At 41.3% G+C, this 25171-nt stretch overlaps 1 pseudogene; it reads left to right on the top strand.

Moving 5' to 3' along the window:
• The first annotated feature begins 13217 nt into the window (after positions 1 to 13217).
• Positions 13218 to 25171, top strand: part of LOC127185281 (nicotinamide phosphoribosyltransferase-like) — a 36778-nt pseudogene continuing 24824 nt past the window's right edge.

Raw genomic sequence — 25171 nt, 5'->3', positions numbered from 1 at the left:
TTTGAGTTTTTACTTGTATGTATGTCTGTGTACCACATGCATGCCTGAGTGTGACGGTTGTGAGCCACTACATTGCTGCTGGGGACTAATGTCAAATCATCTGCGAGAACAACTCGTGCTCTTAACCCTTGAGCCAATATCCAGGTCCCCAAGAGTCTAAAATTTGTAGGTCTCACAGCTTAAACATTTCAAGACTTTAAAAGTCCAAGGTCTATTTAAATACCCAAAGTCTCCTAAGTGTGGAATACTGTAAAATAAAAAAGTTACAGACTTTGTTATTCCAAAAGGGAACAGTGTGTAGTTACAAACAGATCAAAGCAACCCCCAAAATTCAGTAGTGCAAATCAGATCTATCAGTTCAATATCTTATGTTTGGAAACCACTAGTGGTCACCTGGGCTCTAAATCATTGCTCATGCTCTGCCATCTCCAGCACACATAGCTTGTTTCAAACAAACTCAGGCTGGCTCTATTCCACATCCGCCACTGTCCTTGGTGAAAAAGCCATGGGCCTGGCATCTCCAGTATACTGGGGCCTCTCCACTGCCACTGAGGCTCCATCTTCACCAGAGATCACTCAGGGTGTCTTTGCAGAGATCCCAACTCTGCCACAAGGTCACAAAGTGCCAAGCCTCAGCTGCTCTCCATGACTCTTTCATGCGTTCAAAACCAGTCCCATGTGGGAGACTCTTATACATTAATCTCTTTCTGTGGGCTTGTTGTATAGTCTTGCTTCCTTTAGGTCACAGCTTCTATATGCTGACCCTACAAAATACTGCCCAGATTTCACCTTAATGATGCTGACCTCTTATTAACCTCAACTGATCCTGACTCAAGTGGTCCTGAGAGAGTCTTTGCATCCTTCTGAAGTTTTACGAGCCAGGCCTCAATTATCTACATTTCTCTCAACACTCTTATCTAGCAAGTTCACCCAGCACTCCATTAAGCTCCGAGTACTTACCAGCGTTTCTAGTTCAACATTCTGACACTTTCCACAACCTTTCCCCTTAAACAACATGGTCATGCCCATTACAGAAACACTACACTCCCAGGAACAATTTCTATTCTGCTTTCATTCTGTTGCTGGGAACAACCACTCATACAAAAAAAAAAAAAAAAAAAAAAGCAGCTTACAGAAAGAAAGGGTTTATCGAGCTTATACTTACAAGTCCATCCTTGAGGGACGTCAGGACAGCAACACAAGCAAAAATTGAGGCAGAAACTATGAAGCAGCACTGTCCACTGACTCATTTTCTGAACTGCTTTCTGCTTTATTCTTTGATTCGTGTTCAGGTAGACTTGTTTTTTTCTTCTTTAAAAATTTTTAAATTTATTAAAATTTATTCATATTACATCTAAATTGTTATCCCCTCCCTTGCATCTTCCCTTTCTTCCCTCCCTCCCTCGTCTACCCTATTCCCCTCCCCTAGGTCTGTAACAGAAGGGAACCTACTCCCCTACCATACGATTACAGCCTATCAGGTCTCATCCTGGTAACCTGCTTCCTCTTCACCAGGCCTCCCCACCAAGGGGAAGTGGTCAAATTGAGGACACCAGGGTTCATGTCAGAGTTAGTCCCCGCTCCCCCCACAAGTGGTTTCTTATATAGCCCAGGGCCACTTGACTGGGTATGGTATCATCCAGCCATAGTGAGCCGGTTCTTCCCAAATGAATCATGAATCAAGACAATCTCCCCCAGACATGGCCACAAGCCAATCTGCTCTGATCAGTCCCTCACCTGAGACTTCCTTCAGTGACTCAGGTTGTGTCAAGCTGATAGCAGAAGTTAATCAGGGCAAGAAACTATATTTTCATTGAATTTCCTATTTCAGACTTAAATTGCTTTTATATGATCACATTCTCTCTCTACCACCCAACCCCACACATCTGGACTGGATGATCCAGAATGAGAAGCTCATAGCTTCTCAGAAGCAGCCAGTGTCAATGAGTGCATTGGCATTGAATACTTCTTCCTCAGCTGTCAAGGTATGCATTAGGGATAAAATGTGATGTTTTGTGTATGTGTACATGTTTGCATCTGTGCAAATGTGCTTATGTCATTGAAGAGTACATCAGTAATAAGTGAAAATAATCAGATAATTTTTTCTATTCCAAATATTGCCTAGACTTTGCCATGATCCTATGGATAAGGGAAGAATGAGTAGTAATCTGTGATGCTTTTTTCTCCCTTTTTTTTTCTCTCCCTGGGATAGGGTTTCTCTGTTTAACAGCCCCGGCTGTCCTAACTAGGCTGGCCTTGAACTCACAGAGGTCTGTCTGCCTCTGCCTCCCAAATGCTGGGATTAAAGGCTTACTGTATTTCCCTCAGTACTGTTTTGGAATCCATAGTGTACAAGTTTCCTGCTTTGTTAATTAAATTAATTCTCAAATATTTTATTCCTAGCCAGGTGCCATGGCATACACTTTTAAGCCTAGCACTCAGGAGGCAGAGGCGGGAGGATCTCTGTGATTTTGAGGCCAGCCTGGTCTACAAAGTGAGTCCAGGACAGCAAAAGCTACATAGAGAAACCCTATCAAAACAAAAAAACAAAAACAAAAACAAAAACAAAAACAAAAAAACCCAAACCAAACCAAACCAAAGTTTAAAAAAAACTCTTTCTAATGCTATTATAAATTGAACTGTGGATTTTTTTGGTTGATTTACTGTTTAAATTTTTCATTGTCAGTGCATGGAAATGGAACTGTTTGGCTGTATATTGAAACTTTACTGAATTCTGTATTATTTTGTGTAATATTTAGGAGTTTCCATATGTGTTCTATCATTTATAATTTACTTTTTCCTTTGTAATATGGATGCCTTCAATTTCAGTTTTTGGCTAATTATTTTCTCATCTATTTTATTTTATTTCCGTCTTTTATTAAAAATAGATTCCTTTCTCAAACAATATATCCTGATTACAGTTTTTCTTCCCTCTTCTCCCATCTGGATCCATTCCCTTTCTGTCTCTCATTAGAAAAGCATGGGTTTCTAAGAGATAGCAACAAAGCATAGCAAAATGAAACATTATAAGATTAACACAAAACCCATCACATTGAAGTTGGACAAGGCAAATCAACAGAAGGAAAAGAGATCAGGAGAAGGCACGAGGATCAGAGACCCACTCATTCATACACTCAGGAGTCCCATAAAAACACTGAACTGGAAACCATAATGCACACAGAGAGGACTGACCTGATGCTGATCCATGCAGGCCCTGTGCTTGCTCCTTCAGTCTCTGTTCAGTCTCTGAACTTTGCTCAATTGATTTAGAGGGCCCTGTTTACTTGGCGTTCTCCATCCCCTCTGGCTCTTACACTCTTCACATATCCTCTTCCTCAGGGTTTGCTGAGCTCTGAGGGGAAGGGATTTGAGGGAGACATCCCATTTAGGGCTGAGTGTTGCAAGCACTCTCTCTCTCTCTCTCTCTCTCTCTCTCTCTCTCTCTCTCTCTCTCTCTCTCTCTCTCTCTCCATAATGTTTGGCTGTGGGTCTCGGTATTTGTTCCCATCTGTTGTTGAAGGAGGCTTCTTTGATAATTTCCTTAACTATTTTAACTGAAATTCTAATATCGCCTTGACTTAAAATGGTGAAGTGAACATAACCATCCTTTCTGATGTTAGAGGAAAAGCTTGTAGTCTTTCACTGTTGCACCTGATGTTAGCTATATGCTGTTTACAATGTCTTTAATATAGTCATAGTGGTTTCTCCCTAGTTTACTGGCGTTTTTATTATGAAAACATGTTATGTCTTGTTAAAGACTCTATTTCTACTGAGATGATATAATCTTTGTTTTTCACTGTTCATCTGATATCCCATATTGACTACAGATCACTGCATATCAAATCATATGTTTATTACAAGAATAAATTCCATTGGTTTATAATGTATAATGTATAATGAATAATTTTCCTTCATTTGTGTGTGTGTGTCTGTGTGTGATTTGTGTGTGATTTGTGTGCAAGTGATTACATGGAGTCCAGAAGAGTATCCTCTTTTACCACTCCCCAAGCAATCTTTTGAGGCTGGTCCCTCCCAAACCCATGGCTCACATTTTGTTGGTAGTCTAGAAGCTGGTGAGTGCCTGAAGTGCTTTGTCTGTCTGCTTCAATGCAGGTTACAGGCATGCACAGTATGCTTGTCTTGTGATGTGAGTGCTGAGATCCGAGCTCCAGTCTTTATGACTGCTCAGTAAGGGCTCCTAACCTGAGTCACCTATCTAATCCATGCATAATCTTTTAGTGGACACTGAATTTAATTTGCTGCTACTTGATGAAGATTTTAATGCCAACAGTGTTTAAGTCCGTGTTCTATTAATGTGAAGTGGCACCATGACCATGGCAACTCTTATAGGAGAAAGCATTTAATACAAAAGCTTGCTTACAGTTTCAGAGATTTGGTCCATGCTCATCATGGCAGGAAGCATGGCAGTGTGCAGGCACACATGGTCCTGGAGAAGTAGCTGAGAGTTCCACATCTGGATCAAAATATGTGCACTATGCCATAAGTTCATATTCAGAATTCCCATGGGCTTTTGCCTTAAATTCTGGAGAGCATGATTCTAACGTTACATGTTTGTTAGGGATGGTGACTGTCTTGGAGATGCCTTTGCTAATTGGGACTGATGGTGCTTCAGCGTGTGTATCCATTGGAATACAACAATTTTTTAGACATTATGACATGAAACCATAGATCCCACACCTAATACCCCAGTATGGTCTCCCCTACTTGCATTGCCCGAAACCTACATGTCTTTGTCCACTACTCATGCTGCCTTCCCACAGCCTAAAGGCCCCTTGCATGCCCATCCAACCACTTTGCCCAACCAGGTCCTGCACACCTTGTGCCAGGGTTTAGGCAGATGAATCCACCTAATCCTCCCTTTCAGGCACCATCTTAAAACTCCAGATCTATGTCCAAACTCCATGCTTGGATCGGGATGCACTCCAATCCAGCCCCCTTTTTGCCTGACTTCATTTTCTCTTAGCCATACACAGCCTTCAGGCCTAACCTGGCCCACAGACCCTAGCATCTGGTTCAGCCTAGTGTGTCTATATCCAACAAAAACTAATAAAAAGAGAGTGCTCTAGACCAATTTGCATTTCAAAAATACAATGTGAAAGATCAAGTCAATATTTTCCCACCTTAAACCCAGAATTCCTATCAAAATGTTCTCTAATGGGAATTACTTAGATGGAAGCCAGAATTTCTGTTTTTCCAACAGAATATTTTTATTGATTATTTGGAAAGTTCATACTGTGTGCCCCAATCACACTTATGTTTCATTCTTCTCAACCCACCATCCCACTTCTGTACGCTCCTCCCACGCAAAAAGAAAAATAATTTCAACAAGTCCAATATTTATTGCCCATTTACTCTTTGGAGCATGGTCAAACTCCCAGTGGCCATTCCCTTAAAGATAACTATCCTTCCCTACCCACTCCCCTGCTAGAAGCTATCAACTGTGAAGAGCTACACTTCAGCATCTTTACCATAATTTTAAGGTCTTTTTAAAAAATAGGCTCTTGTCTAGACTGTTTCTCTGGGGTGGGGGTTGTTACAGAAGCCTTCTATGTCTCACATTCTTAGTTATGTCTGCAGTCATCGATACAACTGTAAAAGAAGTGGAACCATGGATAGTGAACTTCCACATGGTTTTCGGCGGCAGCACGGACCACAGGCTTCAACATGGCTTCCAGCCGCAACATGGAGAACAGACATTCACATGGCCTCCAGTGGCAGTACAGATCATGGGCCTCAACATGGTCTCCTGAGGCAGCCACGATCACGGACATAAACATGGCCTCCGGTGGGAGCATGAGTTCTGTACACCAACATGGCCTCTGGTGGCCGCACATACCACACACATCAACATAGCCTACAGCAGGGACTATGGACCTCAACATGGTCTCTAGAGGGAGCATGAACCACAGACATCAATGTAGCCTCTGGCAGTAACGTGGCCTCAGGAGGCAGCCCAGGTCACAGATGTAGACATGTCCTCTGGTGGCAACAAGTACCATTAGGAGCAACATTGTCTCAGGTGGCAGTACAGACTATGGACATGCATATGGCCTCTGGCAGTAAATTGGACTATGGGCATCAACAGACTTTGGTGTCAGCACAGACATCAGAATGCCTTCCCTGCCACAGCATGGACTTAATAGCAAACAAAATACAGGAAGCAGTACTTCAGGATGAAGAGAGGAATGAGCATAGCCAAGAGACTCTAAAGATAATACACAAACTGAATTGTTGAAAGACAAAGGGCCACCAAGGACAAGGAAACAACAGCAGAATGATTACAATCAAGACATATCTTTTAAAGATTAGTGGCCTCACAAACCTGGACCCAGGGGGCCTGCACAAACTTATGCACCAATCAAGGACAATGCAGGCAGAGAAACTAGGCCCCCTGTTCAGATGTAGTCAGTGGACAGCTCATTCTCCATGTGGATCCCCTAGTGAGGAGAAGCAGAGACTGCCTCTGACATGGACTCTGATGCCCGAGATTTGATCACTGTCCTTTGGTGGGGTGGCCTTGTGGACACACAGAGGAAGAGGATGCAGGCTATCCTAATGAGACCTGATAGGCTGGAGTCAGATGGTCAGGGAGGATGCCCCCACGTACTCCCCCCTAATCACAGGACTAGAGGAAGGGAATGGGGGAAAGCAGGAGTGTGGGAACAGGAGGATACAAACAAGAGGGTAAAAATCCGGATGTAATGGGATTAATTTATAAAAAGTTAAAAATTAGTGGCCTCCATGATATGGATCAAGAAACGAAAGTCTATCTATTGATTGTCTACAAGAAACTCATCTTACCTTTAAAGATACCACAGAATGTACCCTAGAGTGAAAAGGTGGAAAAAGTACCTCAATCAAAAGGGACCAGGAAGCAAGCAGCCATTGCTATCCTAATATCTGATATAATAGACTTCAAAGTAGAAGTAATCAGAAGAAATAAAGAATAACACCTCATTTTAATCAAGGGAGCAATTAGCCACGAAGACATTACTACCCTAAAGATTTATGCACCAAACTATAGTGCATCTTGAAAAGCATACTACTGGAACTAAAGGCAGAGATAACATCAATTTACTATAGGTAATTACAATACCCTTACTTTGTCCAATATTCAGGTCACCGAAGGCCCAAGCATGGCAAACATGGTGCCGACAGGTTTTGCACTTTACCCTTCTCCCCACTGCTAAAGCGTTAGATTACATTCCTAAAGCTAGCTCCTACAGTCTATTCCCTTATTTGGCCACTGAGTCACTCCTGAGATGAAACACCAAGGCCCAACAATCAAAATTCATTATTTGGCTAACATGTCCAATCAGGGCTTACCAACTTACCCCAGCACAGATTCTTTCCCTTTCTCCTTAAAAAACCCACTCCTGCAAAACAAAACAAAACAAAACAAAACAAAACACCACTACCTGATGCTGCTGCTGTCTGCCTTTGCTTGATCTAGAGGCAGCCTCTCTCTCTTCCTTTGCCCCTCCAGGATAATAAATCTCCTTTGTGCTGAGAACCTGGTGTCTAAGTGTGTCTTGTATTGACTGGGTGGGTGGGGAGATGGGCATTTCAACCTCTTACAGTCATCTGTACAAAAAACAAGCAGAGCGATAACAGAATTAAATGCTATCATACATCAACTGGACTTAACAGATAGATATAGGGTATTTTCCTTAAACACCAATGACTATACATTCTGCCTAACAGGTCACGGAAGCTTCTCTAAAACAGACCACATTATAGGACACAAAACAACCTTTAAGCAAACACAGACAAACTGAAATAACTCTGCATAGCCTATCTGATCACAATACTATAAAACATAAAATGACAGCAAATGATTCTCTAGTAAATATAAAACGTCATGATTTTGTGGATCATGGAGATTAAACAGCCCATTACTGAAAGATGGATGGGTCAAAGAGGAAATCAAGAAAGCAATAAAAAAATTCCGAGAATTAAATGAATATGAAAACACAACACAACACAACACACACACACACACATATACACACAGAAACAGAAAACACAACACAATAAAATCTGCAGAACACATTTAAAGAAGTCCTACAAGGGAAATCTATAGCTCTAAATGACTACATTAAAAAAATCAGAAAGAGAACAAATAAATGAATTAATAATGCAATTCAAGATTTTGAAAAAGGAAAAAAAAAAAACCCACCAATTCCAAATCCAGTAGATGGAATGGAAGAATAAAAATTGGAGCTAACATTAACTAGAAACAAAGAAAGCAATACAAAGAATCAGTGAATCTAAGAGTTGGCTCTTTCAGAAGGTAAATAAGATTAATAGATTCTTGTCCCAACTAACCAAAAGAAAGCGATGACTCAAATTAACAGAATTAGAAATGGAGAGGGAACTATCACAACAGACACTAAAGAAACATAGAATATTATAAGGGAATACTTTAAAAATTGTACTATGCTACATTGTAAAACCTTTAAAAAAAAAGTAGATGAATCTCTAGATTTAGCCAGACCACAAATTTTAATTCATTAATTAACTTTCCATGCTGGTCATAGCCCCATTCCTCCTCACCTCCTAGTCCTACCATCCCTCCCTGTCCCCCATCCCTCTCCCTATTCCTCCTCAATCCACCTCAGCTCATCAAGTTGCATCAGGGCTAAGAGAGTTCTCTTCCCCCTGTGATCTGGCCAGGCAGCCCCACCAGGGCGAACTGATCAAAAAGCTGGCAGCAGAGTCCATGTCAGAGACAGCCCCACTCCCATTACTAGAGGACCCACATGAAGCCTGAGATGCACATTGGTTACATCTGTGTAGGGGCCTAGTTCTACTCCATGCATGGTCCTTGATAGGTGCTTTAGTCTCTGAAAGACTCTCTGGGCCCCAGTTAGTTGGCTCTGTTGGTCTTCTTGTGGAGCTTCTGGAGCAGTCCAGGTCCTTTTTTCCTTCCTCCCCACCTTTTTCTTTAAAACGACACTCTCTATGCATCGTCAAATGTTTGGCTGTGAGTCTCAGCATCTGTTTTGAAGCACTGCTGGGTGGAGCCCCTCAGAGGACAGCTCTGCTGGGCTCCTGTCTTCAAGCATAGCAGCATATTGTTAATAGTGTCAAGGGTTGGCTCTCTCCCATGGGGTGGATCTCAGGTTGGGCCAGACATTGGTTGGACATTCCCTCAATCTCTGCTCTATCTTTATCCCTGCACATTTGTAGGCAGGGTAAATTTTGGGTTGAAGGTTTTGTGGGTGGGTTGGTGTTCCCTTCCCTCTGCTAGGAGTTCCATGTAGTTAAGAGGGTATCCAATTCAGTCTCCATGACTCCTGCTACTAGGAGTCTCAGAGTCATTCCCGTACCCCCCCCCCCGAAGCCTACCCTATCATAGTTCTCTTGTCACAGAGATGCTCCCCCACCCACAGTTTGTCTTCTCTCTTTAGGCCCTCTGCTCTCCTGCCGCTGCTCTGCCCAGGTTTGATCTCCTCCTTCATTTCTCTTCACACTCCCTTTCCTGCCTTGCTCCCTCTCTTCAACCACTTCCTCTGTCTATTCTATTTCCTCTTCTGAGTGAAATTTAACCATCCTCCCTTGTGTCCTCCTTGTTACTTATCTTCTTTGGGTCTGTGAATCGTAGTATGTTTATCCTATATTATATGGCTAATATCCACTTATAAGTGAGTACATCCCAAGTGAGAGAATCCAGACCCAGAAAGACATGCATGGTATTTACTCTGTATTAGTCCAACATAGATGTCCTCTGAGAGACTCCACCCAGCGAGAGATCAGGACAGATGCTGGGACTAGCTGCTGGACTCCGGGTGAGAGTGATATGGAAGAATTGGGGGATGGAAGGATCCACAGGGTTCAGGAACCCCACAAGGAGACCATCAAAGCTGGCAGATCTGGACTCAGGGGGTCTGCACAAACTGTTGCACCAACGATGCAGTAAACCTAGACCCCCCTGTTCAGATAAATAGCCAATGGACAGCTCACATGTCCACAGTTGTAGGCAGAGTGACATGAACTTTGGTGCCCACAATTTGATCACTTCTCCTTGGTGGGGAGGCCCGGAGGGTGGCACACAGAGGAAGGAGATGCAAGTTATCTGGATGAGACCTGACAGGCTGTGCTCATATGGTGGAGGGAGGAGGTCCCCTTCTGTCAGAGGTCTAGGAGGGGGGAATAAGGTGAAAGAAGGAGGGAGGGGGAACGGGAAGATACAAGTGAGGGGATAACAATCGGATGTAATCAGAATAAATTATAATAAATTAATATTACAAACTATAGCTTCATTTGTTTTCTTTCTACAGTCTTCTTGGCTATCCCTAGTTTTCTCTTAGATTCAAAGTATTTCTTCCAGCACTCTCTGTCAGGTTGTTTTGGTGGGCAGTAGTCTTTTAGCCCTTTTGTTATAAAACAGAGGTGTCAGCAGTTGTCTAGGGGATTGCTGAGTTTGTTTCCTGGCACTAACAAAGAACTGATTGATCAGGAAAGACAAATGGCCAAGGTATGGAGAAAGCAAAGACAACAGCTTTATACACTCAGGATGGGAGAAGCCTCAGTCTGGAAATCCATTAAACAGACACCAACTCTAGTATTTTATAGAGCCCCTGTATTCATTCCTTTCCTTATTAGTACTCTTTAGATATCCAAGCCCATGTCTTCCCATAGTTTCTCCTCACAATATATATTTTTTTAAAGATTTATTTATTTATTATGTATACAGTGCTCTGCTTGCATGTACCCCTGAAAGCCAGAAGAGGGCGTGATATCACATTACAGATGGTCATGAGCCACCATGTGGTTGCTGGGAATTGAACTCAGGACCTTTGGAAGAGCAGGCGGTACTCTTAACCACTGAGCCATCTCTCCAGCCCCCTCACAATATATTTTGGGAACAAGAAGAATCCATCTCAGGAAGCCTGCTCTTGTTTTCCTAATCTACCTATACCCCCTAGCTGCCCTTTACTTCCTCCTCTCAAAGATTGAAATAGACTGCTGTCAGAAGAAGGGGGCAGGGACTTCTCTAGCTGCTTCTTGGTGATAGGGAACCAAGAGAGAGGGGGCGCTTATGAAGCAGGCTCCTGGGGCTGGTCCTGGTGTTCTGGTAAAATTCTGGCATGCAGTGCATCTGGGGCTCCATCTTTAGGGCTATCTATAGAAGCAGAATGGCAAAGGAGTGGAAAGGAGAATGCTAGAGGCCGCTTCACTATATACCCCAGAGTATGGTGACTATTCTCTGGAAAGTCCCATACAGTGGCAATTGTTCCAAGGCTGGTTAGGAGATTAATGAAGCCACGATCTGCTTTCAAGTGCTTTGATAGCTGTTCAAGTGGCTAGAATCAGTGTGATGCTATTCCAACATTGATTCCAGAGAGGGAGAAAAAAAATTAACCACAATTTGATTATTAGGTTAAAAAATAGTGTGCCTGTTTCTCTTGACTACAGGTAGGTGTTACAATGTTTAATTGAGGCAGGGCCATGATGTCCTATACTTGGGCAGAATTTTTCTTATCAAACAGAAAAACTTTGATGAGAAATAGTTATCTAAACATCACATATACATTTAAGCCTAATGTCTAGGGAATGTAGTCTCTTTAACAATTAAGTGAACATAGCAAGAATTTTATTCCCTGGCTATACTTTTCTGCTGGAGTTTAAGACCACACAAGTGATGAAAATTAATCTGTCAATGTCACTTTAGGATCTGGTCTTCAGGGGTCACCTAAGTTCAAGAGGAATCTCTGTTCCTCTAGCCTTTCTTTTCATCATAGGTCTCCATAGCTTCCCTGAACAAGAGAACAGGTAACTCCTCCAAGTTATAGGACATTTTTTTGAGACAATTCCAGGTCTTACTTGACCTTGAATGGTAAGAGGGAAAACGTTCTTATTTTTAATTCCTCTGACCACATTAGTATAGCCTCCATGTGTGGATATTGAACACCAGGAAGGTCAGTTACACCAGTCTGGTATTTTTAATTTCTTGGGCAAAAACTAAACACTTAAATAAGCTTTGATTGCACGTACATTTTTGTTTGTTAATCCAGCCCTTGTAATTAGTATGAAGGATGGACCAATAACCACACTGATTTATTTCTTTAACTTTTTAAAAATAAAAATTATTTATTATAATTTATTCACATTATATCTCGATTGTTATCCCCTTGCTCTTATCTTCCTGTTCTTACTTCCCTCCTTCTTCTGCCTTATTCCCCTCCCCTAGACCTCTGATGGGGAAGGGCTCTTCTCCCACTATCTGGCCACAGCCTATCAGGTCTCATTAGGGTATCCTGCATCCCCTTCTTCTGTGTGCCTGCAAAACTGCCCTGCCAAGGGGGCAGTGATCAAATCTCAGGCACCAGAGTTTGCACCACACTGATTTAAACAGAGACTTTTCAGGGTACTGAACTTTGACTTTTTGCATATCTTATTTGCTCAGATCTTTGCGAGTTTCTTAAGTTTTCTAGCTTTCTTTTCCATTCTGGAAAAACATCTAGCCATCTTATGAAATATCAAAACATTACCACTACCTTAATAAGAGAAAGTTGAACCTAAACTGCATACATAATGAGTTAGTATTACCTGTGTACATACTATTAAGCTATCAGTCTTGCCAAGTTCCCAGGTACACCTTATAGAAAACACAAGTTTGTCTTTATATAGTACATAGTAACTGTGCTTTTGGTTTTTGCTGCTTCATGTCCACTTCTCTTCCTTAGGATAGCCAATCACATACATGGTCTTTGGTGTCAGCACATATCACAGGCCACGGACATCAACATGGCTTTCTGCTGCAGCACGGGCCAAGGATATTAACTGTTCAGAGCCTCCATGGGTCTCCCAGGCTCCCCAGAGATTCATGGTGGGTGCCAGCAACTGCCACCATTGTTTTCTCCTACTTGCTCATTTTCAACAGCATACCCACTTTCCTTCATTAATAACCATGAGGCTAGTGGTTCAAGGTTGCAACAAGTAACACTTGTAGCATCCAAGGCAGTCAGAGTGGGTGGCTTCTCAATGGGAAAAGGTTTAAAGTTATTCCTGGTATGGCACAAAAAAATATCTAATTGGAACAAAAGTAGTAATAGTCCCAAGGATCATCAGGACAGAAAGGTTCATGGCACAACTGGTGGGTACCTGCAAGGACAACCTTGAGCACTGTCATAAAAGTATCATTTTTCCCTCCTGGAAATCCTTAGACATAAAGACCAGGCAAAGGGATGATGTCTGGTGTGAAAAAGCAGCACGAGAAGCATCGAGACAAGATGGCACAAACCCTCTTCACCATCGAACGTGAGGCCCTAGAAGGAGAATCATCCAGAGTGTTCAGAACATGGCAGTCTGACCTCAGATTTCCGGAGCTTAATCCATTCTTGTTCTCCTGATCATCCAGCAATGAAGGGTCTCCAATGCACCAAATACACTCCTCTGTTGCCTCTGGGGGATTTTTTTTCGTGAAGTTGATTCCTTTTTTGACAGCAATCACTAGACATTACGAAGTATGTAGGAAACACGAAAGCTTTTAACAACCGGTCAGACATTACCCAGTAAAAAACCAGTCCATTTAACTCTCAACTCATGCCCAGAGCTGCCCACAGCTGTGGAGACATCCTACCTTATTGATGTACTCATTAAGTATTTCCCAGTAGATGCCACTTCTTGCCCTCCAGTTTATTTTTAGAACAGGACAGTATAAAGAAAAACCAGGTATTTCTTCCTTAAGGCCAACGGGTCAAAGTGATACCAATGGGTAAGAATATGGTCTAGCGCAGCCACTGCTGGTTATTCAGTGTGCTGGCTGGTCTTACGTCAACTTTACACACAAACTAGAGTTATCTAAAAGGAGGGAACCTCAACCGAGAACATAACTTCACAAGATCTAGCTGAAAGTCATTTTCTTAAGTATTGATTGATAGGGGAGGGCCCAGTTTATTTTGGGCGGTTTTATCCCTGGGCTGTTTCTATAATAAAGCAGGCTGAGAAAGCCAGGTGAAGCAACCTAGTAATCAGCACTCCTCCATAGTCTTTTCATCAGCTTCTGCCTGAAGGTTCCTCATCTGTTTGAGTTTCTGTCCTTTGATAATGAACAGCAATTTGTAAGTATAAGACAAGTAAATCCTTTCCTCCCCAACTTGCTTTTTCGTTTTGGTGTTTTGTTGCTGCAACAGAAACCATAACTAAAACATGTTAGTACCAGGATAATGGGTTATTAGTGTGACAGACCTAACCATGTTTTGGGTGAATTGTGGAAGGACTTTGGAACTTTGGGCTAGAGAAGTAATTGGCTGTTGAGAGCTCAGTGGGATGTTCTGTGGGAGCTTGGAAGGTAAGAATGTTGAGAGCAGTGCAGAAGATGAAGGGATTGTGAAGTTCCAGAGGGGAAGTTTAATGATTCAAACAGGGGCTTTTACTATTTTCAATTGAGATTGTCATTCTGGTTAGCTGTGGCTGAAGAGTCACCCATCTTTAATATGAGACCAGCAACACTGAAGGGAAACTTTTGAGTTGTTGGCACAATTGATGCCGATTAACTGGAACTAAGAAGTTAGCAGTGATTGAGAAGAGACCAGCATCATTGAGGGGAGATCTTCCGGGAAAGTGTTTGCTCAAACTGTGTTCCAGAAGTGGCAGAGGTTGTATCTCATGCTGGCAGCCAACCTTGGCAGTGTAAGAGTCACCCAGGCAGTACTGGATTTGAAGGCATAAAGGGGTCAAGAACTGAGGCTTGGCACTGTGAGAGGCTGATACGAGCTATTGGTGAAGGTGCAGCCTCAGTTATACTTAAAAGTCCAGGACTGAAGGGGTCATGCAAACAAGTTGAGGCTTGACAGAAGGAAGAGAATGTAGAAGAGGCTACTGGTGAATGTGCAGCTTGGTTGCAGCAAAGGACTGAAGCAGTTTTGGAGATGCCAGTACCATGGCATGACAACCAAGAGCAGCAGCAGCAGCAGTGGAGTGGAGCCAGCTGGAGCCTAGAAAACAAGCTGTGTGTACTACAGTGGGCAGAGCTGGGGAAGTGACTCAGGCTCCTTAGAGGAGCCCAGAAGATCATGTGTGGATCCCAGACATTGGTCGCTGAGTTATTTATACTGTTGGGGCTTAGTTTTGTTCGATTCAGATTGTGATTGTGCCCTGTTCTTCACTCTTGAAAAAGGTATTTGTAGCCAGTATTTGCTACTTTGTGGGTTCCTTACTCTCTTCTCTTATTCCACCCTTTTCTCCCCAACTTGCTTTTTGATCAATGTGTTTTGTTACAGCAATAAAAACCCTAACTAAGACAGTCAGGGTATGTGTATATATCCATATCCTCCTAAACCTGTGGTCCAGCTCACAGGTTGTGATCCAGCTAGTCCAACAATGGCTGTCTACTAACAGAAGGTCTATGAATCCAATAGTTGTTCAGTTCACAAGGCTGGATGTCTCAGCTGTGTGTATGCCCGAATCCAGAAGAAGTAGGCTCTAGTGTCAGTGAAGGACTTCCCAACCAGAACAAGAACAGGTAGGCAGAGAAACTTCCTTCATGCAAGTTCTTTATATAGGCAGCCACCAGAAGGTGTGGCTCAGAGAAAAGTTAGGTCTTCCCATCTCAGAAGATTCAGATTGAAAGTGGGACTTTCCACTTGCAGTGATTTAGTTAAGAAAAGACAAATCCCACAAGGTGTGCCCAGCCACTTGGGTTTTAGTTTATTTCAGATGTAGCCAAGCAGATAACCAGAGTAGCCATCACACTACCTACAAAAAAAAAAAAAAAAAAAAAGATATATTGGACTGTGTTCCAAATCTTTGTCTTCCTCTATAGAGAGTCCTCTGGAGATTTTACAGATAGGGCATGGGTTCCTGTATACTCTCTTTCCTTATTAGTGCCCATGAAATGAAGGGGACGCTGTTCAAAATATTTCTTCTTATCAATGTAAGATGTGATCCTTTAATACCCTGTGACTTTAATGAATTCCTAGTCTGATCTTCCTTATGTATGTTAGAACCACCATTCAAAAAAAAAAAAACCTGCTGGAGTAAATGTTTCCTCTGACATCTGCCCCCTCCTCCATTTATAAGCAAGCATAATAAGTACTTACAGTGAATAATTTACCACTTGCACCCATAATCTAGAGAATATGGAATGCTATTTTTCCTTAATCCATTTATGTCAAAGCAACTAGAAAGTGAAAACAAAAGTAGGAGTTCCAGGGTAAAATGGGACAGAAACAAAAGCAGAGGCAAGGCGGAGAGAATAGAGAGGAGCAAACATGTAGATGCTGGGAAGAAATATCAGGTATTAAGACACAGCAGAGCCATCATCTCCAGCCTCCCACCCAAGCAAGATAACCCTTTGCCTGTACCTGCTAGGAGCATCTGTGCAAACTATGATGCCGACACAAAGGATCCTCTCTATTTTCCCCACTGACCAGTGTTACAGTGCTGGGAATTGATCACTGAGTCTAGTGCATGGTTCATTTTACAGCTGAGCTCTACTCAAAGCTCTATAGCCAGTGCTTCCACAATGTTCTTTTCAGCTTTCCTATTAGGCCGAGGGACCTTCATAACCCAGTGTCTCTTTCAAGGCTCCCAGAAAGCACACACAGCAGGAACATAGGAGAGCCTATGGTGGAGAAAAAGTATGTGTAGAGGGTGCATTTCTCATTCACCCCACAGTCCAGCTAGAGAGACCCCGTTCTTGCCACCCTAAATCCCTGCCTGAGTTCACATGTATAGTGACAATTCTTTGAGGTAGTACATTCAGACCTCTATTGAGAGCTCCAGGGAAAAGTAAGGACAAATGACCAGTAGCCATGTAGGCTCCAGACAAACAGACAAAACCCCTTCGGGATGCTAGCACCCAAGGAAGTTTTCCTACACAGAGACAGAACTTTTTTTTTCTAGGTCAGTCATAGCTGCCTCAGTTTGAATTTAAGCAAGTTGGAAAGTTTCAAGATTACATCAGGTTTTACCCAGAGGTTCCAGAGCAGCTCAAGAAACAAAAGATAAAATTGAGTTTTCCCTTCCCTCATGCAGCCTACCTCCATGCACCTCCCCTTAGCTATTCACAGCTCATAGACTTAAGGGCCAAGTGTGGGGTAAGGAAGCTATTCTGCAAATATGTCATTTTCCCATTGATCTCTCTGTCCCAAAGGAAGACGATGGGTTCCTTAGGGACTGTTCCTTGAGAGTCTGGTCTTCCCTGTTTCTTTGCTTACAGTGGCAGCCTAAGTTTCTACCCTAGTTATTAAGGGGGAAATTTCCTTCCAGCCACTAAAGATCAAAGCACATCACTCAGTCAGATCCCAAACCACTACCCATGTTTCTCTAACTCATTCATTGTTGTAGAAAGTTTTTCTTTTTCCTTCAATTGTGGCAGATAGTTTTTCTGAGTACAGTAGACTGTATTAGCATCCATAGTTTTAGAAAACTTAGAGTGCATTACTCCAAGCTCTCCTGACTTTCAAAGTTTCCATTGAGAAATCAGCTGCTATTCTGATGGGTTTCCTGTATATGTAACTTGACTATTCTTCTCTTGCAGCTTTTAATACTCTGCTCATGTATATTTAGTGTTCTAACTATGATATGCCATGGGGAGTTTATTTTCTAGTCTATCTTGTTGGGGTTCTGTATGGTTTTTGTATCTGTATGGGTATTTCCCAGTATTATTATACTGGGAAGTTTCAAAAAATATATTTTATTAATTTATTCATATTACATCTCAATTGTTATCCCATCCCTTGTATCCTCCCATTCCTCCCTTCCTCCCATTTCCCCCTTAGTCCCCTCCCCTATGACTATGAATGAGGAGGACTTCTTCCCCCTGTATATGCTCATAGGGTGTCCCATGAAAGTCTTCACTTACCAGGAAAATGGGTCACAGGAGAGGACATCTTATTGGGACTCTAGGTGAGAGAAGCAAGGGAGAATGGGGCACTCAGAGGAAGGATATCAGGCTACCAAGAAAAGACATGATACCCTATGGGAAGTTTTCTTTTATGATTTTGTTGAAGATCTTCTCTGTGCCATTGACCTAGAATTTTCCTCCGTCATCTATGCCTATAATTTGAAGTTTGGTCTTTTCATGGTGTCCCACAATTTCTTCTTATTCCTTTTCTGTGGCTTTCTCCCCATATTCTTTGCCTGTGTGGTCTAGTTCCTATGTTTTATTCTCGAGTCTGGATAGTCTATCTTCTATTGCTTCATTCTACCTGAGAGGTTTTCTCCTCAGTTTTCTAATTGAGTTATTAAGTTTTAATTACATATTCATTTAAACTTGAGTTCTCGTCAATATTTTCATATTCTTGTTGGCCTGTCTTGACCTGGAGGCTGGCTACGACTCAAGTGGAATGAAGTCAGGGGATTGGGCTAGCATGCAGGATGTGGGGCCTGGCCCAAGCCTAGAGTTTAGGGACAATGTGGGCATGGTTCACAAGACCAGGCTGGACACTGGAAGTAGGACCTGAACTAGATGGGAAGACTGGGGAACATGGAGGCAGGAGGGGGACTCACAAGGTTGGGGAAGGTGACACAAGCTATGGGGCCTGGCTGGACTCAGGATATTTTTTCTTCATCTTTGTGGTGGCTAATAAATATTTTATGTCAACTAATCTCTTATTGATCTCAATTTCCTAGAGATACCTGACCAATATAAAAACATATTATTAAGCTGATAAGAGGTCTAAATATTTTTAGAATGCTTGGTGTTTAGAAATTAGATAATGACAGATAAGATTTTGTAAATGCCTGGGCATTCAGGCACATGTTTACAATAAATATGACCAAGTATATTGAAATTCTCTGTAAAATTAAGCTCCTTCTGCAGGGTGGCAATTCTTTTGTTTGTTCCTTGCAGTACTGGGAATTGATCTAATGGCCTCAAGCATGTAAGACATGTGATCTAGGTTCAAGTTATATCTTCAGCCCTGGAGAGTTGTTTACTTTTGGAAAGACTAGCTCTTCTCTCTTTTTTCTCTAATTCACTCAGTCATGCATTCATTCATGTGCTAAATCTGAAACCTATGAATATGGCTAGTAAAAATAATATATAGAAAATGCCCACAAATATTAAAAAGAAAGAAAGAAAAGAAAAGCATCGAAATTGTCCCAAGCTCCACATTCCCAGCTGTAACAACTATAGACTTTGTGGAGCTTACACTTTGCAATAATACTGAATAAAGTCTCCCTACTTTATCAAGTATTATACTGATTTCTTTCTTTTTTTATATTTTTTTTATTAATTTATTCTTGTTACATCTCAAACGCATCCCTGGTATCCTCCCATTCTTCCCTCCCTCCCATTTCCCCTTATTCCCCTTCCCTATGACTGTTCCTGAGGGGGATTACCTCCCCCTGTATATGCTCATAGGGTATCAAGTCTATTCTTGGCAACCTGCTATCCTTCCTCTGAGTGCCACCAGGTCTCCTCCTCCAGGGGACATGGTCAAATGTGAGGCACCAGAGTACGTGTAAAAGTCATACCCCACTCTCCACTCAACTGTGGAGAATATTCTGACCATTGGATAGGTCTGGGTAGGGGTTTAAAGTTTACCGCCTGTATTGCCCTTGGCTGGTGCCTTAGTTTGAGCGGGACTCCTGGGCCCAAATCTGCCTATCATAATGTTCTACTTGTAGGTTTCTAGGACCCTCTGGATCCTTCTACTTTGCTATTCTCCCATGCTTCTCTCATTTAGAGTCCCAATAGGATGCCCTCCCCTCTGTCCCAGTTTCCTGGTAAGTGAAGGCTTTCGTGGGACATGCCCCTTGGGCTAGTATACAGATATAAGTGAGTATATACCATTTGATTCTTTTTGCTTCTGGGTTAACTCACTCATTATGATCATTTCTAGCTCAATCCATTTATCCACAAATTTCGGGAATTCCTTGTTTTTAATAGCTGAGTAGTATTCCATAGTGTATATGTACCACAGTTTCTTTATCCATTCTTCTACTGATGGACACTTAGGCTGTTTCCATGTTCTGGCTATAATGAATAAGGCTGCTATGACCATGGTTGAGCAAATTTTCTTGTTGTGTGCTGGAGCATCTTCTGGGTATATTCCAAGGAGTGGAATAGCTGGGTCTTGAGGAAGCCTATTCCCATTTTTCTGAGATAGCACCAGATAGATTTCCAAAGTGGCTGTACTAGTTTGCATTCCCACCAGCAATGAAGGAGTGTTCCTCTCTCCCTCCATCCTCGCCAGCATGTGGTGTCACTTGAGTTTTTGATCTTAGCCATTCTGATGGGTGTAAGATGGAATCTCAGAGTTGTTTTGATTTGCATTTCCCTGATGACTAAGGAGGTTGAGCATTTCTTTAAGTGTTTCTCAGCCATTTGATATTCCTCTGTTGAGAATTCTCTGTTTAGTTCCAAGCCCCATTTCTCATTGGGTTATTTGGTTTGGTGGTGTTTAATTTCTTGAGTTCTTATATATTTTGGATATTAGACCTTTGTCAGATGTAGGGTTGGTGAAGAATCTTTTCCCAGTCCTGTAGGCTGTTACTTTGTTCTCTTGAAGTGTCTCCTGCCTTACAGAAGCTTCTCAGCCTCATGAGGTCCCATTTATTAATGGTTGACATTAAGGCCTGGGCTGTTGGTGTTCTGTTCAGGAAGTTGTCTCCTGTGCCAATATGTTCCAGGCTGTTCCCCACTTTTTCCTCTAAGTGACTTAGTGTCTCTGGTTTTATGTTGAGGTCTTTAATCCACTTGTAATTCTAATATTCTTAAAATCCACATATAAACCAATACTTTGCTAGTCTGATGACTCATGGGGTGGATTTTCTTCCCTCAGTCTCTTTTTTCTGCCACTTGCTCCACCATCCTCTTTGTGCTTCTCCCCAGAAACTCCTCCCTTCCACTTCCTGTCCAGCTGATTGGCCAAACAGCTCTTAATTCACAACTGCTACACCCACTCAAGGCATTCCTCCACACAGATCCTCCCCACCCACCCAAATCTACACCCTTTCTTGTTTTCTTTCATTAGAAAGCAAACAGGCATTTAAAAAGATAACTAATAATAAAAACAAGTTAAAATAAAACAAATCAGAATAGCAAAAACAGAGAAAAATATTCAAAGGAAAGGCACAAAAATACATATAGGCACAGAGTAACACATTTACACACAGAGAAATCCCATGAAAACACAAAACTGGAAATTATAATATATAAGCAAAAGATCTGTGAGTTAAAAAATTTTTCTCAGCAGCTTTGAAGAAAACCCACCAGCTCCTTTCTGAAACCCATGGATGAGCCCCACTGTAGCCACTCAGTTGAGTCAAGTGCTCAGTACTGATGTTAGTGTGCAGCTGGAACTTCAACTCCAAAGCCACACTGTGTAGCCACTTACTAAGATCGTAAGATCATAAGATCACTCAGCCGCTCACCTTACAGTCCCCACCACCTCAAAAGGTTGGCTTTGTCTATCTGTTTTTTTTTAAATGTATGAATATATGGTGTGTTCTGACTGGTCTTCCTTGAATGTGTGAACTTTGTAATTTTGATGTCTGTTTTGTGTGATTGGTCTTCCTTGAATGTGTAAGCTTACTCTTTTACTGCCTTAGCAACTAGATGTAATGTAATAGGCATTTAAACATCATTTGAGTATGGTTAAAAATCTGGGATATTTGTAGCAAAAGAAGTTAACTTAAAACTGGAAACATGGGTTTATAATTAAAAGTCTTAGGTATTCTTAAAGGAACCATATGGTATTTATAAGATGTGGCCTGCAGCTATTCTTACGCAGCCACGTGACTGGCAGAAATCTTTGATAAGTTTAGAAAGGATGTCCTATGCTTTCATCCCCATCTTGATTAAGGGCAACCACATGGTGTGGGTCAACCAAGGATACAACAAGAAGTCCTCAAGATATTTTGGATTGGGATGGATTTTTGTATGATGATTCCTGTCCTGTCCTGAAAACAAGGTTTATAAAAGAATGCAAAACCACTGCGTGTTTAGTAATGTATTAAAAATGTATTTTCATGTGTTCATATACAAGAGTGTACCTTTCTGGCAGCCAAACTGTATAACATAAGAATCACCCAGGTGATATTGGTTTTAGAGGTATTGAATTGTTTGCATTTTTGGAGCTTCGTTTTATCTTGTGCAGATTATGGTTGTGCCCTGTGTCTTCACTCTTGAAATAAAGAAAAAATGTACTTTATTTTGATATTACGAGAACGCACAGTTGAGAGATTTTAAACTTCTTTAAAAAGAAATTTTTGAGTTTTACAGAAAACTTAAGTGGAAAAAACTGGATATTTTAAAGGAATAGCTTTAACAATATTTAAATTTATAAATCTATGGGACATTTAAATTTTATAATAATTTATATTATATTAATATGTGATAATGATAAACAAACAAACCAACAAATAAATAAATACAAGTCCAAAAATTAGGGTCACAGCTATGAGTACCAAATATTAAACACCAGAGACTGAGTTACTCCTATCTTATGATGCATCAATACAATGACCTAAGCAATTTGGCACAGGATTTGGTGCAGTGGTTCTCAACCCTATGGGGGTGGTGTCAAAAGACCATTTCATAGGAGTAGTCTAGATCCATCTGCATGTTGGATGTTTGCATTGCAATTTAAAACAGTGGCAAAAGTGCAGTTATGAGCAATGAGAATGATTTTATAGTTAGGGGTCACCACAACATGGGGAACTGTGTCAAAGGTTCGCAGCTATCGAAGTCCAGTTTCGACGACATCCTGGGGAAAACTGAGGTGGGACGTGAATCCTGTGGCTGGCTGGCTGGTGACCCTGTCGACTTTCTGTTGGAGGGCAACCTTCAAGGCTGGAACTGATAGCTTCCACTGATGGTGGCAAGCTGGGGCTAGGGCTGATGGCTCCTATCAGGGGCTAGAGCTGATGATGGCAAGTGTCTAAAAAGGAAAGGGAAAGAAGGAGAGAAAAAGAACCATGCACACACACACACACACACACACACACACACACACACACACACACACACACTGACACTAGATGATGAAGTAAGACAGACTCCAGCAGATAGGTTTCAAGAAGCTGTTTCTTCTTTTTATTATTCTCTTCTTGTTTTCATCCTTATCCTTATTCTTATCTGCTTTCTTCTTCTTCTTCTTCTTCTTCTTCTTCTTCTTCTTCTTCTTCTTCTTCTTCTTCTTCTTCTTCTTCTTCTTCTTCTCCTTTTCCGTTCTTCTTAGCCTTCTTCTTTTCCTTCTTCCTCTTCTTCTCCTTCTTCTCACAGTTTATATACCCCAACAAAATCTTTCAAGCAGTATAAAAATCACAATGTGTTTACATTCTATCTCTCTATAAATAAATGTTTACAATGGATATACGTAAGAAAATCATGTTCCCCAATACCTTCACATGGTCAAGTGTTTTACATATTATGGGTAAGGAAAAATATGAATAACAAGTTATTTCTAAGAACCCACATACATTTGTACATAGCAGCTTGTTACATATTAACAGAGTATAGGCAAGCAAGGGAATTTCTCAGCCAGCTTTTCTTTACCGCAGGCTACAGTTTGCGGTTACAAAGAAGGAATCAATTATCTTAAGAAGTAATCTTATGAAGGTCTTAAAGGAGTCACAAATCTAAACTCCTATATAAAAATGATCAGCCTTTTCTACTTTAAGTCCTAAAGGTGCTCATCTACTCATCAATATGTTTTGTTAAATCGTATCAAGAAGCAGAAGGCAGAAAAATAGAATAAGGAAATCAATCATCATCTCAGTCACCCACACATCTTGAAAGAGTCACCTCAGCTCGTGCTGCTATGGGCCATTGTTCTTGCTTTGCCAACCTCAAAAAGTCTCTAGCTTTACTAACAGGAGTGTACTTTCTCTTAACTTCAATTGTCCCCTGAGATTTCCTGCGTCAGGGCCACTAGCAAAAACATCTTTACCTTACTTTGCTAAACAATCTATTTTTCCCCAAGACTTTCTAATTCAGAGCCACTAGCATAAACATCTTTACCTAGCCTTGTTGAACAATCTATTTTTCCAAATCCTTTCTAAGGGTAGTGATCATTGTTAGTAATCTTGTTTTCAGAGATGGTGGTTGAATCATTAATCTGCACCAGCAACAATGCCTGAAAGAGATCAAGCATTGTTATTGTGTATGCTAATGATACTGCCCAGTGAGGGGCTGGGAGCCCCCTTTATAGTACTCACACAATTCACATATTAAGGGATTATAAGGACTGCAAAGGTAACAAACAGAGCTATGCTCCATAACACCATAAAGTCCTCGGGACACGCAGTTCTTGGGGTTATGCTTTGCCGAGACACAACCATCGTGGGTTTGCTAACCAGTGGGCTGCATTCTATGAGTTCTAGAGCTGTTTTGCTGTTCCTCTTGCACAGACCCGAACATGCAGCATTGGGAAAATTGAGAACCACTAGCTTAGAGAATGTCTCTCTGTACATAAGGTCTGTTCAGGCTTAAAATATATCTAGCCTTCTTGTCTTGGAGAGATTTGTTAAGCTTTAGCTATTTTGATAAACGAAGTCATTTATAAAACTGTTATACTCTGTAATGGTGTACTATAAAAGAAACAGAAATGTTCCCAGTCTCTTTGGGGGCTCTGTTTATGAGTTAAAAGTCTTATCTTTATGCTAAAAGAGGTTCAATTCAGAAATTATTATTTTTTTTAAGGCTAAACGTAACAGAAATAAAGTTATACAATCCTAATTGTGTAAAAGCTATTAACTTATTGTAAACTGACAAAGATAATAGGGACACACAAGTTAATAGTGAGTGACCTTATAAAGGCTCACAGTTTTAATATGTCCAGGACTATACTTGTAGTCATGCTAAGTTCTAATGTAATTAATTACAGAACAAAACCCTTATTCAGCTTACTGTGTATGTTTTCAAGATATAGTCTAAAACAAATAAAAACCAAGCATGTGTTGTTTAGCTCATATATACTTAATAGATAATGGTCCTCAAACTTGTTAGAGATCTGGTGAATAGGGCATTTAAGAAGTTTAAATTCACTATGATATAGATATAGATTCCAGCTCCTAGCAGTACCCCTCCCCCAAGATCTCCTAGAAGATGATGGGGCTATGGAAACAATTATTCCACATAGATTGTGGTAATGCTAGCCACTGGGTGAGCTGCCCCAATGTCTCACCTGCCACCATGATCCAGCCCAAACTGTGGACAAGCAGGACACTGAAAAGTTGATTGCCCCAC

Source organism: Acomys russatus, chromosome X (genome assembly GCF_903995435.1).
Source record: "Acomys russatus chromosome X, mAcoRus1.1, whole genome shotgun sequence".
Taxonomy (NCBI): Eukaryota; Metazoa; Chordata; class Mammalia; order Rodentia; family Muridae; genus Acomys; species Acomys russatus.
Note: the sequence above shows the minus strand (reverse complement) of the source record. Positions and strands in the feature narration are given on the sequence as shown.